General features: G+C 37.7%; 3 long non-coding RNA genes across 8 annotated transcripts in view; 1 reads left to right on the top strand and 2 right to left on the bottom strand.

Annotated features, from left to right (window-relative positions):
* LOC129650187 (uncharacterized) overlaps positions 1 to 883 on the bottom strand; it is a 37,077-nt gene extending 36,194 nt beyond the window's left edge. Inside the window, exon 1 of the long non-coding RNA XR_008713664.1 lies at positions 752 to 883. This is a non-coding gene — a long non-coding RNA (uncharacterized LOC129650187). The remainder of the gene's footprint in view (positions 1 to 751) is intronic.
* Positions 1 to 12,903, top strand: part of LOC129650186 (uncharacterized) — a 36,600-nt gene that overhangs the window by 803 nt on the left and 22,894 nt on the right. For 2 of the 6 annotated variants that reach the window (XR_008713658.1, XR_008713660.1), the window contains exon 2: positions 577 to 2,152. This is a non-coding gene — a long non-coding RNA (uncharacterized LOC129650186). Of the gene's footprint in view, positions 1 to 576; positions 2,153 to 6,832; positions 6,907 to 12,903 lie in introns of all 6 variants that reach the window. The other 4 variants (XR_008713661.1, XR_008713662.1, XR_008713659.1 and 1 more) reach the window with 4 other exon arrangements.
* Positions 10,451 to 12,903, bottom strand: part of LOC129650188 (uncharacterized) — a 47,271-nt gene continuing 44,818 nt past the window's right edge. Inside the window, exon 3 of the long non-coding RNA XR_008713665.1 lies at positions 10,451 to 10,744. This is a non-coding gene — a long non-coding RNA (uncharacterized LOC129650188). The remainder of the gene's footprint in view (positions 10,745 to 12,903) is intronic.

Raw genomic sequence — 12,903 nt, 5'->3', positions numbered from 1 at the left:
GGGGCGGGGAGTAAGTTTTGTCCTTGGTTGTATTTCTTGTTTTTAAATCAAAGCCTATTTGAGGGACTTCCCTGGTGCCCGAGTAGTTAAGAATCTGCCAGCCAATGCAGGGTACAGGAGTTCAATGTCTGGTCTGAGAAAATCCCACATGCCTCAGAGAAACTCAGCCTGGCTACTGAGCTAGCACTCTAAAGCCTCCAAACTACAATTACTGAAATTACTGAGGTGCGCATCCCACCCCACAACTACTGAAGCCCGAGTGCCCTAGAGCCTATGCTCCACAGCAAGATAAACCACGGCAATACCACAATGAGAAGGCCATACAACACAATGAAGAGAAGCCTACTGTCCCCACTCACCCCACCTTGCTGCAACTAGAGAAAGCCACCATGCAGCAAGGAAGACCCAGCACAGACAAAAATAAACAAATAAACCTAAAAAAGAAAAAGCCTATTTGAAACAGTGCTGCACTCAAGCAGTCCACAGACCTGTCTCTTGCTTCAACAGTGTTTGGACGGAACCGACCCACATATTCCCTGTCCTCTAGCCTCCACCACCCTCCAACCTTTTTTCCAGGTGCAACCTTTGGAATCCACCACTCCACTCTCCTCGGCCTCTGGAACCAGCCAACATCAGTTTTGAGCTTAATTTAGTACTGTTTAACCATGAGCTCCCTGATTTGTCAGAATTATTCCATCGTGGTGGAGACTGCCGTTCACCCCCTGTTCAACACGCATCTGCGGGCACTTACCTCTTTCTGCGCTTCCATTTCAACCACAACAACGTGGCTCTGCACCAGCTAGGCCCACTTTTTTTTCCCCCAACTGGCCCAGGAGAAGCCAAGAACGCCTAGAGTCTTTGGAAAACACAAAACCAGTGTTGCGACTCCGCCCTCTTCCAGGACATGCAGGAGTTTCTCAAGAGAGTAGGGTAAAACCCATGATGCTGTGAAGCCGCCACTGTCATGAAGAAGAACCTGAACTGGGCCCTTCTGGATCCGTCTGCCCTGGTTCTCGCGAGCAGACTTCCACCTCCAATCATTCCTGGGGAGACCTGTCCTGGAGGAGCCAGTGAAACTCATATCAAGGCCTACCTCCTCAGGCTGGCGGCCCTCCAGGCCAGGCTGGATGAGTCTCTCTCGCAAAGGCTCACCCTCAAGCTCAACCAGGAGCCTCCAAAGCCCAGAGGCCTCTGAGGAGCCCCTCTGGCATCAGGGCTTCTCCCTGAATCCCCTTTCCGTAGCCACAAGGCAGCTGTTTAACCACTCTGGAGCCCTCTTTCATGCCTTGAACCAAATGGAAACAGTAAAGCTTTTTTGCAGGGCAGGGAATAAAAAGCATGTTTGAAACTCCAACAGTATAATGAGAAATAAATAGATATATGAATTAATGCCCTTTTTACATATGAATTGCTCTCACTGTATCTGTATGAAATAAGTTTGTCCCCCTACTGGACTGGTTCTCAAACTTTGCTGCTTGTTTGAATTACCTAAAGAGCTTAAACAAACAAACAAACAAACAAAAAAACTAGTGTCTGGGTCCCAGCCCCAGAGATTTTGATTTAATAGGTCTAGGAGGAGCGTGGGCACAGAGAGCTGAGTTCCCCAGGTGATTCTAATGTGCAGCAAATTTGTGAACTGCCTCTTGGCTTCAATCCAGCTAGTGATCAGATATTAAATCTAAGACACATGGGCTATTGCATGAGCTCTGTTGCTCTGTGTATTCCATTTTCTTCCTCCTGGAATATTTGTACCAGGTAAAATGATGGATAGTTGTGTAACTTTGCTGAAATGGACTGACGTTTTCAATTAGCTTGAAGGCAGGGTGGGGGTGAATGCAATAATGCATATAGCCCTAGGTGAGTGGCGAGAAGCTTTTTCAATTGAGTGCACTCTACTGTTCATGCCAATGGTAATACTTGTCCTTCTAATGCAGCTGTAAACTTTATAAGCCCACAGGTAGAGCGCATCACAAAATATTCACCCTTCCCCATTGGCCCACTCTCAAGCTCCACTCCCTTCCCCAATACACAAATGTACATCAGTGCGTTTGAGAGCAAAATAAACATATTGACCTTCAATTCTTCTCCTTTGCAGCTTCTCTCTTATCAGGAGATGTCAGCATTTAGTGCAAGGACAAATGCTTGCCTCTTGGTAAGTAATGCAGACCAAGCCTCCAAGAGACAAATAGCCTTTAGGGAGCAGGGGGAAATAGTCTTTCAAAAAGGTTGATGGCCTTTTCCAGGCATCTCATCTTAGAGATCAAATATCCAAGATAAAAATGGTAAAAGAAAAAGAAGAATAAAGGAAAGAAAGAAGAAAATATAACTCTCTTATCACGTTATAATAAGGCAATTTTCCTTAAAAAAAAAAAAAAACCTTAAATTCTCTTTCCTAAATAAAATGTCCTATCCCATCTTTAGACTATTCCTCTTATTTCCTATATTATTCATGATGCTTAATTCCTCAAATAGCACATGGCTGAAAACAGAAGCTAACCTCTTGTTCAGCGTGAACTAAATCTTTTCCTAGAGCCCGCATGCAATGCACAATTTGGGGTTGGCCAATACAAATATTTTCTCTGAAATAAGTTGCAGTATTATGCCTTTTCCATACATTGTTAACACAATATAATTAATATAGTTACTATAATCAATATAGTTACTATAACTGCAACACATGGTATGATGCCACTTTGGTGATTTCCTTCATCCATGTAATTTTGAAATTTGACACTATATTTTTTTTTTTGTATTCTAATGAGCTTAATAATACCTTTCCAGGGATACAAAAATAAAATAAATCTGTAATATTCATGTGTGGTTTGCCCCTGGGGTGGATTATCATAATGGCGGGTGGGATATTTGAGCCTTTTCCCAAGTCATTAAAAAACCTCCAGCAAGCAGCCCTTGGTCCTCTCCAGGGGGTGGGAAGAAAGGATCTTTAATCATAATAATCCTGGGGGGAAAAATCTCGGAAATAAGACATCTGCTTCTGTGCCTGTTGTTTTGCAGAATAGCAACGATTGCTTTAGCAGCTTCCATTGCCATATGTGTACAATAAGTAAATGAACATAAAATTGAATGAACACATAAAAGAAGGATAAACCCACCCAGCTTAACAAATCCACTCTCTCACCTGCTGTGCCCTGAAACATGAAAAAAAGAATCCCTGGATCATAAGGATTAATAAAATAACAGTCTCTGTTAACAATACTGACAGGCGGTACTAAGGATCATTTGTCTGATGTGGGGACTGACAGCTGAGCTGCTTAATTCTTAAGCCTGCCCTCTTTTATCACTTTTCTCCTAATCAGGCAATAAACATCACCTATACATTTGCCTTAGAAAAAATTAAAAGTTTGTAGTCCAAACATTTCATTTTGTTTTCTGTCCAGCTGGAAATGAAATACGTGACTGAATTTTCTTCATCATTCAGATAGTCAATGTGGAAAACATCAGGGCTGTGAATCTCAGTGCAGTAAGATCAGAAAATTTTATATTGGTCTTTCCAAACCACTAATAATTAACCAATATTTTGTATAATGCTAAAATCTTAGACTTTATCTGATATTTAAAAAGTTCTGAAAACAAGGTATTATTGAAAGTCCTTCATAATTCTTGATGAATAAATGTTTGTTAATTCTCACTGCTGCAGCAAAGTCATACTACTGATAAAAGAAGTTTTATTTTAGATTTAGTAGAATAGGATGGAAGTAGGAGATTTTTGTGTGCTGACTATGGTAATAATTAAATGTGTAAAAGAAGTTTCATATATTGTTATTAATCATTCTAAAATGTAATTAATACCCTCAGTTTCACAAGCATTTATCCCAAAGAAAGCATATCATGTGTTTCCATTTAAAGTGCTACAAGCTCAGGCAATAAATTCAAGAAGACCCAGGTTCAAGTTCATGGGTACCACTTACTGTCTATGTGACCTTGGGCAAGTTATTTAACCAAAGTAAAGTAAAGTGAAGTCGCTTAGTCGTGTCCGACTCTTTGCGACCCCATGGACTGTAGCCTATCAGGCTCCTCCGTCCATGGGATTTTCCAGGCAAGAGTGCTGGAGTGGATTGCCATTTCCTTCTCTAGGGGACCTTCTTGACGCAGGAATCGAACCCAGGTCTCCTGCATTGCAGGCAGACGCTTTATTGTCAAAGCCACCAGGGAAGCCCTATTTAACCAAGCTAGGCCTTTATTTCCTCATTTATAAGGTAATGCTCATAATAATCACCAGCCTCACATACATACTATAAGGGTTAAATAAAAGTGAATTCAAATTGCTTAGTATAGGACCAATCATATAGCAAGTAACCAAAAAAAGTGTTATTTTGTCCTTCTGAATAGACTTCTTTTTGCAATTTTTTTGTTCCCTTTAGTGTCTATCCCCTCTTCTTCAATGTCTTCTATATCCCTGCATTCAGCTAGTTGCTCTTACTTTCTTGTTGAAAAACTACATTCTGCCCATCTCTAATGACTCATTCCTTTTATAGCCCTTTTTTTCTCATTGCCTCTCAACTACCATAAATACAAGGCAAATTTACTTAGAAGCTAGTGAAGCTTAACTTTAGGGTTCCACAACACTATGAGTTCCTTTTTAGGTCCTAAGAAGAGCTCTAAAATTAGTTCATGTAATCATGTTTTTGAAAAATTTTCTCAAGTGATATCTTTTAACTTCAATCAGATAAGACCAGTGTTTATTTCTTTTCCAATTTTCCCTCCATCATATTCCCCAATGTTGAGTCACACTGGAATGGCCACAGACTTTTTTGAAATCTGGCTACGAAGTTAGAGTCGAGGCCATTATTATGTGATTTTCAGACACTACCATAAGTAATTAACTACTTACTTAATAATTGTCCCATTATAGGAATGACTTCAGTACCCTTATTACCTACTCTACACCTCCTTAACTAGCATGAGACACAAAAGCACAAGAACAAAAACCATATTACAATACGGCCACATCCTATAGTTCATAGCTCTCAAAATATGTGGATTGGAAGAAGAAAAAAGAACTGAAAAGTATAAAGGCAGAAGCTAGTCTCTGGAAAATTATTTCAATCATCAGGCATGTAAAATGTAAGTCAAAGATTCAGTTCTCATCAATGCTTAGTCAAAACAGAAATTTCCTTCTGTCAAGAATATACTCCATCAATGACAGAGAATGTATGTGTGTGTTTGTAATGGAATTGTATGAAAAGTATTTTATCACAATTCCTGTAATGCACAAACTATAGCAGTACTTAAATCATAATGCCTTTATAATAGTAAGTATTTCTGAAGAAGTAATCCATAGAGTTTTCTCAAATTTAACAATGAAAATTAATGTGAAATTATCAATATTAAGTTGTGAAGTTGAAATAAACTTTTCTAAATTATTAATAACTAAAAGCAAATTCTAATCAACCAAATTAAAAGAAATCTGTGCACAGCTCAGTAGCTGAGGCATATAGGCTTAGTAGTCCTGCAGCATGTGGGATCTTAGTCCCTAACCAGGGACTGAACTCTTATTCTCTTCATTGGAAGGTGGATGCTTAATCACTGGACCACCAGGTAAGTTCCCCACAGCATTTTAAAAATGTTAATTTGAAGGTTTGCTATTTCTAGGTAGGAATAAAATTTTTGAAGCAAAACAAGGTTTCCAGTGATTAAAAAAAAAAAAAAAAGCAAATAAAATGGCCAGCATTCAATCAAAAATTTCTAGACATACCAAGAGAGAGAATTATATGACTAAAATTCTAAGAAAAGAATGTGTATGTGTGTGTGTGCACGGACATGAACCCCATGGACTGTAGGCTCCTCTGTCCATGGGATTTTCCAGGCAAGGATACTGGAGTGGGTTGCCATTTCCTTCTCCAGGGGATCTTCCCAATTTAGGGACTGAACCTGTGTTGCCGGCACTGGCAGGCATATTCTTTACCACAGAGACACCTGAGAAGTTCAAGAGAAGAATAGCCAACATAAAAATATTTGTATAAGATATCGTGCATCTTTATCAGGAAAATACTTAAAAATCATCAGAATTAATATTATATTTTATTTATTTAAATATTTTATTTACATATAAATATTTATATTTATAGAACTTAAAGCCCTGGTTAAGGCAGTGACGGTAGCAGTGGGAATATAAAGAAATGGTGATATTCAAGACCTACTTTGTCAATCTAATGTTTGACTGTATACATGGAATGAATAGAAATAAAAAAATCAAAGTTGACTTTAGAGGTTCTGGTAAAGATGGGGTTGCCATCACCCAACCCAAGGGGTTGCCATCATCCCAAAGTCTAGAATACTCAAACGGAAGTCATGGTCAAAGGAAAAGATAATCAGTGAGAAAGCAAAACTCCAAGTCTCTCCATGTCCTTATACCCACTTTGTTTTTCTGCTCATATATGTAGCAGCATTTCATTCAAGGGGAAAGTCTTTAATCTGATTGGTTGAATTAAATAAGGCACATTTATAGTGGGTAGTTTATCTGCAATTTAAAAGGCCATGCTCACAATCTCCCTCCTCATACACCCTGGAACACACTGGCCATTCCTCCCTAGTTTCTACTTCAAAGAGCAGAACAGCGATGACGTTAGCCCAGAACTGAAAGCTTGGCATGAGATGGTGTCAGCCCCACTTAGAACTCTGGCATTTTATACCCCAATCCAGCTTTCCAGAAAGTCCTATGTGAAATCCTGGAAGTAAACACAGCCATAATAATGTGATTCTGTTTTTCATTTGGTTTTCTTCCTTGCTTAAACTTTCCCTAGCCACTCTAACAAATAAACTTTCAGGCATTCCTGGGCCACTCACTAACTTTAATCTATTTAATGTCATGCAGATTCCCAAGAAAATTATTAACAATAAAGAGAGCAATTTGGAACATGATGAGTTTTAGATGCCTGAAATATACAGGTAATTGAATCCAGTAAGTAGCAAATTATTTGTATCTTAAATATGCCAGTAAAATAGCAGAGTAAGCTCAATGTAAAGTAATCCTCTTACTGGAGACACACGTAAAATTTTTTGAAAGTTAAAAGCACATAGCTGAGATGAAAATAAAGGAACACATACATGTTTCAGAAAGTAATAGAAAAATTAAGGCCTGGAACTAGAAATCTAACATTACCTCGAAGTCAGGAATTTAGATTTAGTTTGGAAGAACATTGAGAAGCTGGTACAAATGTCCTAAAAAAATTTCATCCATTAAAAGGGGAAGGGGAGGTGGTGCGGAAGACTGACATCTGTTTAAGACCCTCAGGTAGAGAAAACATTAACCCTTCTAAAAAGTAGGCCTGTCCTTCCCAGACTTGCAAGGGCAAGGTTGTCACTAACCTGTCAGGCCTTGTATGAATCAGAAACAGCATGGAGAGTAATTCAAAGAAAACAAGGTGTAGGATGAGTATGGTAATAAATCCCTAAGATCAAAAACAAAATTAAAACCACCCTAAAGGGAAATTTTAACAAACCAGAGCAGACAACATTGTAGCCAGGATGGAATAATAATCCTGAGGATGTTACTTTATTTAAATAATATTCAATGCATTTCCATAGCCAGGCCATTGTGAAGAATTCTAAAACATAACAAACAATTCATTTACATCTTATATATCCCACCATTCAGAGCAAAATTCATTTAGGAAAAACACTAGTGGAAACTGGGTAGCACTATGGAGAAAATTAAAGGTGTTTGCCAGGAAAAAAAAAATGAAACTAAGAAAGATAATGTCTAATTTTTAATTATCCTGTATTTTATTTAAATCTTTTTGAAACCCAAATAGAGAAAGCCTATGTGGACATGGAGATTGAGAGATTTATAAACTTTGTCTATAAAACCTTTATAAATCTCTTTTAATGAAATTCCTAAGAAGTATAAATGTATCTAGTGATAGGGTTAATAAGTCTGAGAGAATTTCAGTTGTTAACTATTCTTGGTCAACTATTAAGACCTTTGAGGAGTATCTTGATTTTCATGACATCATCCAATTGAAAACAGGATATTTTGCAGAAAGTCCTGGTCCTCTTTTGGCTTGTTTTTCTGTTTATGTTTTTGTTTTGTCATATTGGCTGGTGCATGAGGCGACCTATTGCATACTTTCTCATTCATGCATGCTTTCATTCAAAGAATATTTATTGAGTTGAAATACATTAGTTAAGTCTCAATAAATAATGTTTAGATAAATGAATGTATTTTTTGTCAAAGTAAGTGTAAGTACTAAGAAAAAAAATCACAAAATATATGATTCCAAACCTATAGAAGCTTATAATTATGTCGAGGATACAAAAAATGCTGATGAAATAGCTAATTTATTACATTAGACAGTTTCTAAGTTCAAATGTGAGTTTTTTATAAACAATCAGAGTCTAAGGAGAACAAAGAAGGAGCAGTTTATTGTGGGTTGAATATGTCAGTAAACGTACATTTGAGATGCGATTTGAGATTGACCTTAAAGAAAGAAGGGACCTAGATATATGAAGCCTGGCATGCTGCATTCAGTCCATGGGGTCACAAAGAGTTGGACATGACTGAGCAATATGATACATGAACTGGGAGCAAGAACTTCATGGAAGTAGCATGCACATAGATAGTATGGCCAACGTTTATGTTTCTTTTTAAAGATAATCATAGATAACCAAAATGTAACTGTTTCCATGGGTCCATTCTCGTGTCCAAACAAAACAGCAAATCCTATCTCAGTAACACTACTGAAAAATACAGTCTTTCACAAAGAGATTCTGAAGGAAAGGGGGAGGAAAAAACTTGCATCTCATACCACACAAGAAAACTTAATTATTTGTTTAATTTTCTCCATCTGCAAATCTCTCCCTCTCACTGCACATCTCTCCTCTCCCCCATCTAGCCACACTCTACCAGCCATCTTTCCTGATCTTTCCAGATCTCCTCATCCTGGTTTCATTATGCTATCATTTAAACATCTCACATGTCTCTGAGATGCATCCCCATCACATTACACAAAGACAAACATAAGACACTTCTCAGGATCCCATTTCTTTGAAGCAAGAGGTGATGAGGAGTGATTATAAATAACATGAGATGAAGAACAGTGACTTAAAATGTAATTTTCCCTGTTTTAACATGAATAAAGGGGACTTTGGGAACTATAAAATCTAGACAAAATCACTGAAAATTATTAATTTTCAGTGAATAAAATAAAACATAATAATAAGGCTAAACTCTGACAGGTAACTTTCAAAAGTTTCTTTCACACAACTTCACTATTGGGATGTTTGATAACCACATCTTTCCATATTTTCTTCTTTATTTGCAGACACATACACTGGCACCAATCTTTCAAATAATAAGAATATTCACACAAGTCCCTTGCCGGGTAAGGTTAAGGTATAACAACCCAAACAGATTTTTGAATAAGATGGTTGGTTGAAAGCAAAGGAAAAGAGCTGGGTTTCTCTTTTTCAACAGTCACATAATGAGTAATGTGGGAAGTGGCTTCAAAAGCCTCTCTTCATGAAGGGCTAAGGTTAAGACGAGGACTTTTGAGGCCAGAAGAGCACAGCAATCCACATATTTTCAAAAGCAGCCCTTTGGATCTGCGAGATTGATTTTTCCCACTATTTTTTCAGCAATCCAACTGGTGTCTTTATTAAATGACCTAGGAGAATACGGTGTGGCCAAGAAGGCTTAGATTTCCTTAGCCCCAAGTCAGATACTCTCAATTTACTGTTCACTCAATTTAAAAAGAGAATTTTACAAGAGGAAACTGTATACAACTAAGTGTACTTTTATTCCAACCTTTTATCTGAATTTTTTGTTTTGTTTTCAATTCTCTACTAAAGTGCCTACATTAATATATTTTTAAGAACAGTTCGTTAAGTTGAAGCATTCATTCAGTACATTCATTTACTATCATTTGGAAAAGCCAAATTCATTTCTATATAGCCATAGCAGTGTATTCTGAACTGAATGATACTTGGCAGTTCTTTACTCAGATACTGACTCAATTCGAAGGCAGAACAAGGATTTTTACGTAATCAGGGAAAGAAAGGTTACTGAGCCTATGTAGCTATCTTAGGTCTTTTATCGTCACATTAACAAACTGAAGATTAAAAACCATTTGATCATATCAATAGGTGCAGAAAAAGGTTTTGAAAAAATTCAGTATCCATTCATGGTAGAAACTCTCCAAAAGTGGGACAGAGGGAATATACTTCAACATAATAAAGGCCACAGTAACAAGCTAGCATATTTAATGATGAAAAGCTGAAAGCATTTCCCCTAAGATCAGGAACAAGATAAGGATGCCCACTCTCACATATTTTATTCAACATAGTTTTAGGAGTCCTAGCCACAGCAATCAGACAAGAAAAAAATAAAAGGAATCCAAATTACAAAAGAAGAAGTAGAAGTGTTACTGTTTGCAAATGGCATGATACATAGAGAATCCTAAAAACACTTTCAAAAACTACTAGAGCTCATAAATGAATCTGGTGAACTTGCAGATACAAAATTAATATACAGAAATCTATGGCATTTCTATACACTAAAAATGAACTATAAGAAAACAAAATTAAAGAAACAATCACATTTACAATTGCATAAAAATGAAAGGGGCTTCTCAGGTGGCGCTAGTGGTAAAGAGCCCACCTGCCAATTCAAGAGTCATGAGACACACGGGTTTGATCCCTGGGTCATGAAGATCCCCTGGAGTATGATATGACAGCCCAATCCAATATTCTTTCCTGGACAATTCCATGGACAGAGGAGCCTGGGAGGCTATAGTTCATGGGGCGACAAAGAGTTGGACACAACTGAGTGACTGAGTACACACACACAAAGAATAAACTATCTAAGAATAAACTTGCCTACATAGGTAAAAGACCTGCATCCAGGAAACTATAAGAATCTGAGGCTATTAAAGATGACAAATAGCTGAAAAGATACACCATTATGGTCATGGATTGGAAGAGTTAATATTGTTAAAATGGACATCCTACCCAAGGAAATCTACAGATTCAATGCAATCTCTATTAAAATATCAAGGGCATTTTTCACAGACCTAGAACAAATAATTTTTATAATTGTATGAAAACACAAAAGACCCTGAGTAGCTAAAACAATCTTGAAAAAGAAGAACAGAATTAGAGGAATCACATGTCTGATTTCAGACTATACCATCAGTTCAGTTCAGTCACTCAGTCGTGTCTGACTCTTTGTAACCCCATGGACTGCAGTACGCCAGGTTTCCCTGTCCATCATGAACTCCTGGAACTTATTCAAACTCATGTCCATTGAGTTGATGATGCCATCCAACCATCTCACCCTTTGTCGTTCCCTTCTCCTCCCACCTTCAATCTTTCCCAGCATCAGGGTCTTTTCAAATGAGTCAGTTATTCGCATTAGGTAGCCAAAGTATTGGGAGTTTCAGCTTCAGCATCAGTCCTTCCAAAGAATATTTAGGACTGATCTCCTTTAGGATGGACTGGTTGGATCTCCTTGCTGTCCAAGGGACTGTCAAGAATCTTCTCCAACACCACAGTTCAAAAGCATTGATTCTTTGGTGCTCAGCTTTCTTTATAGTCCAACTCTCACATCCATACATGACTACTGGGAAAACCATAGCTTAGACTAGATGGACCTTTGTTGGAAAAGTAATGTTTCTGCTTTTTAATATGCTGTCTGGGTTGGTCATAACTTTTCTTCCAAGGAGCATGTGTCTTTTAATTTCATGGCTGTAATCACCATCTGCAGTGATTTTGGAGCCCAAGAAAATAAAGCCTGTCACTGTTTCCATTGTTTCCCCATCTATTTGCCATGAAGTGATGGGACCAGATGCCACCATCTTAGTTCTCTGAACATTGAGTTTTAGTAATCAAAACAGTATTGTACTGGCACAAAAACAGACACATAGATCAACATAACAGAATAGAGAGCCCAGAAATAAACCTATGTACTTATGGTCAATTAATCTATGACAAAGAAGCCAAGAATATACAATGGAGAAAAGTCTGGGCTTCCTTAGGGATAGTTTGTTTCCTTAAGTGGACCATACTTTCCTATGTCTTGATATGTGTCTTATGATTTGTTGAAAATTTGGCATTCAAGTATTATTATTATAAGGTAATATCTATGGAAATCAGATTATCTCACTTTCCCAGGGTTTTCTGTGTTTTTGACTGTTGAAGCCTATGTTAGTCTGTTAGGGACCTTTCCAAAATATGTTTGCAATGACTGTATTCCTAATCATATGTAGTCTCTGAAATATCTATTCCTTTAGCCCACATTTAGCTAATGTTTTGACAGATATTTCATTGAATTCCTGGACCTAAGGCAAACAAAAACAAATATACACATGCACATGCACATGTACACTCAAAACTACACACCTCTCTCCATTATGCTGACTGCTAGATCACTCCTTCAGTAGCTGACTTGCACTGAGCTTATGGCTCAGCCCAGGGTAAAATCTTAGAGTCTTCACTGATATTTTCTGAGCGTGCATCTTATCATAAGTATGCATGTGGCTTTCTTAATTTTTCTGTATACATGGGTACTGTTTGTATGTTCTACTTCACAAAGAATCTCCCCCCGCTTTTGCCCCTGGATCTGATGTGGTCTATTGTATTTCAATCTATAATCTTTTGCCCTAGTCACCTGTGCTTTGTTAGTTCACCTTTCACTTTTTTGGAACAATGACTTCTGCTTTTCCAAACTGTGTTCCACGTTAGGCAAAACAGATATAAGCATCTTTGTCAGTCTTTCAGGTAGCTCTAAGACAGGCCAGATAAGATGCACATCATAATTTGAGAGTAGGGTCTCTCTGCTCCCTCTTGAACCAGGATTGATGGTCCCATACTAGGAACATGGTCTGTTGCTGTTTTAAGATTATTGTTGCATTAAGACTCCACTTCTTTAAGACCATCACAACACTGAGA

The sequence above is a fragment of the Bubalus kerabau genome, chromosome 4 (assembly GCF_029407905.1).
Source record: "Bubalus kerabau isolate K-KA32 ecotype Philippines breed swamp buffalo chromosome 4, PCC_UOA_SB_1v2, whole genome shotgun sequence".
Classification (NCBI taxonomy): domain Eukaryota; kingdom Metazoa; phylum Chordata; class Mammalia; order Artiodactyla; family Bovidae; genus Bubalus; species Bubalus kerabau.
Note: the sequence above shows the minus strand (reverse complement) of the source record. Positions and strands in the feature narration are given on the sequence as shown.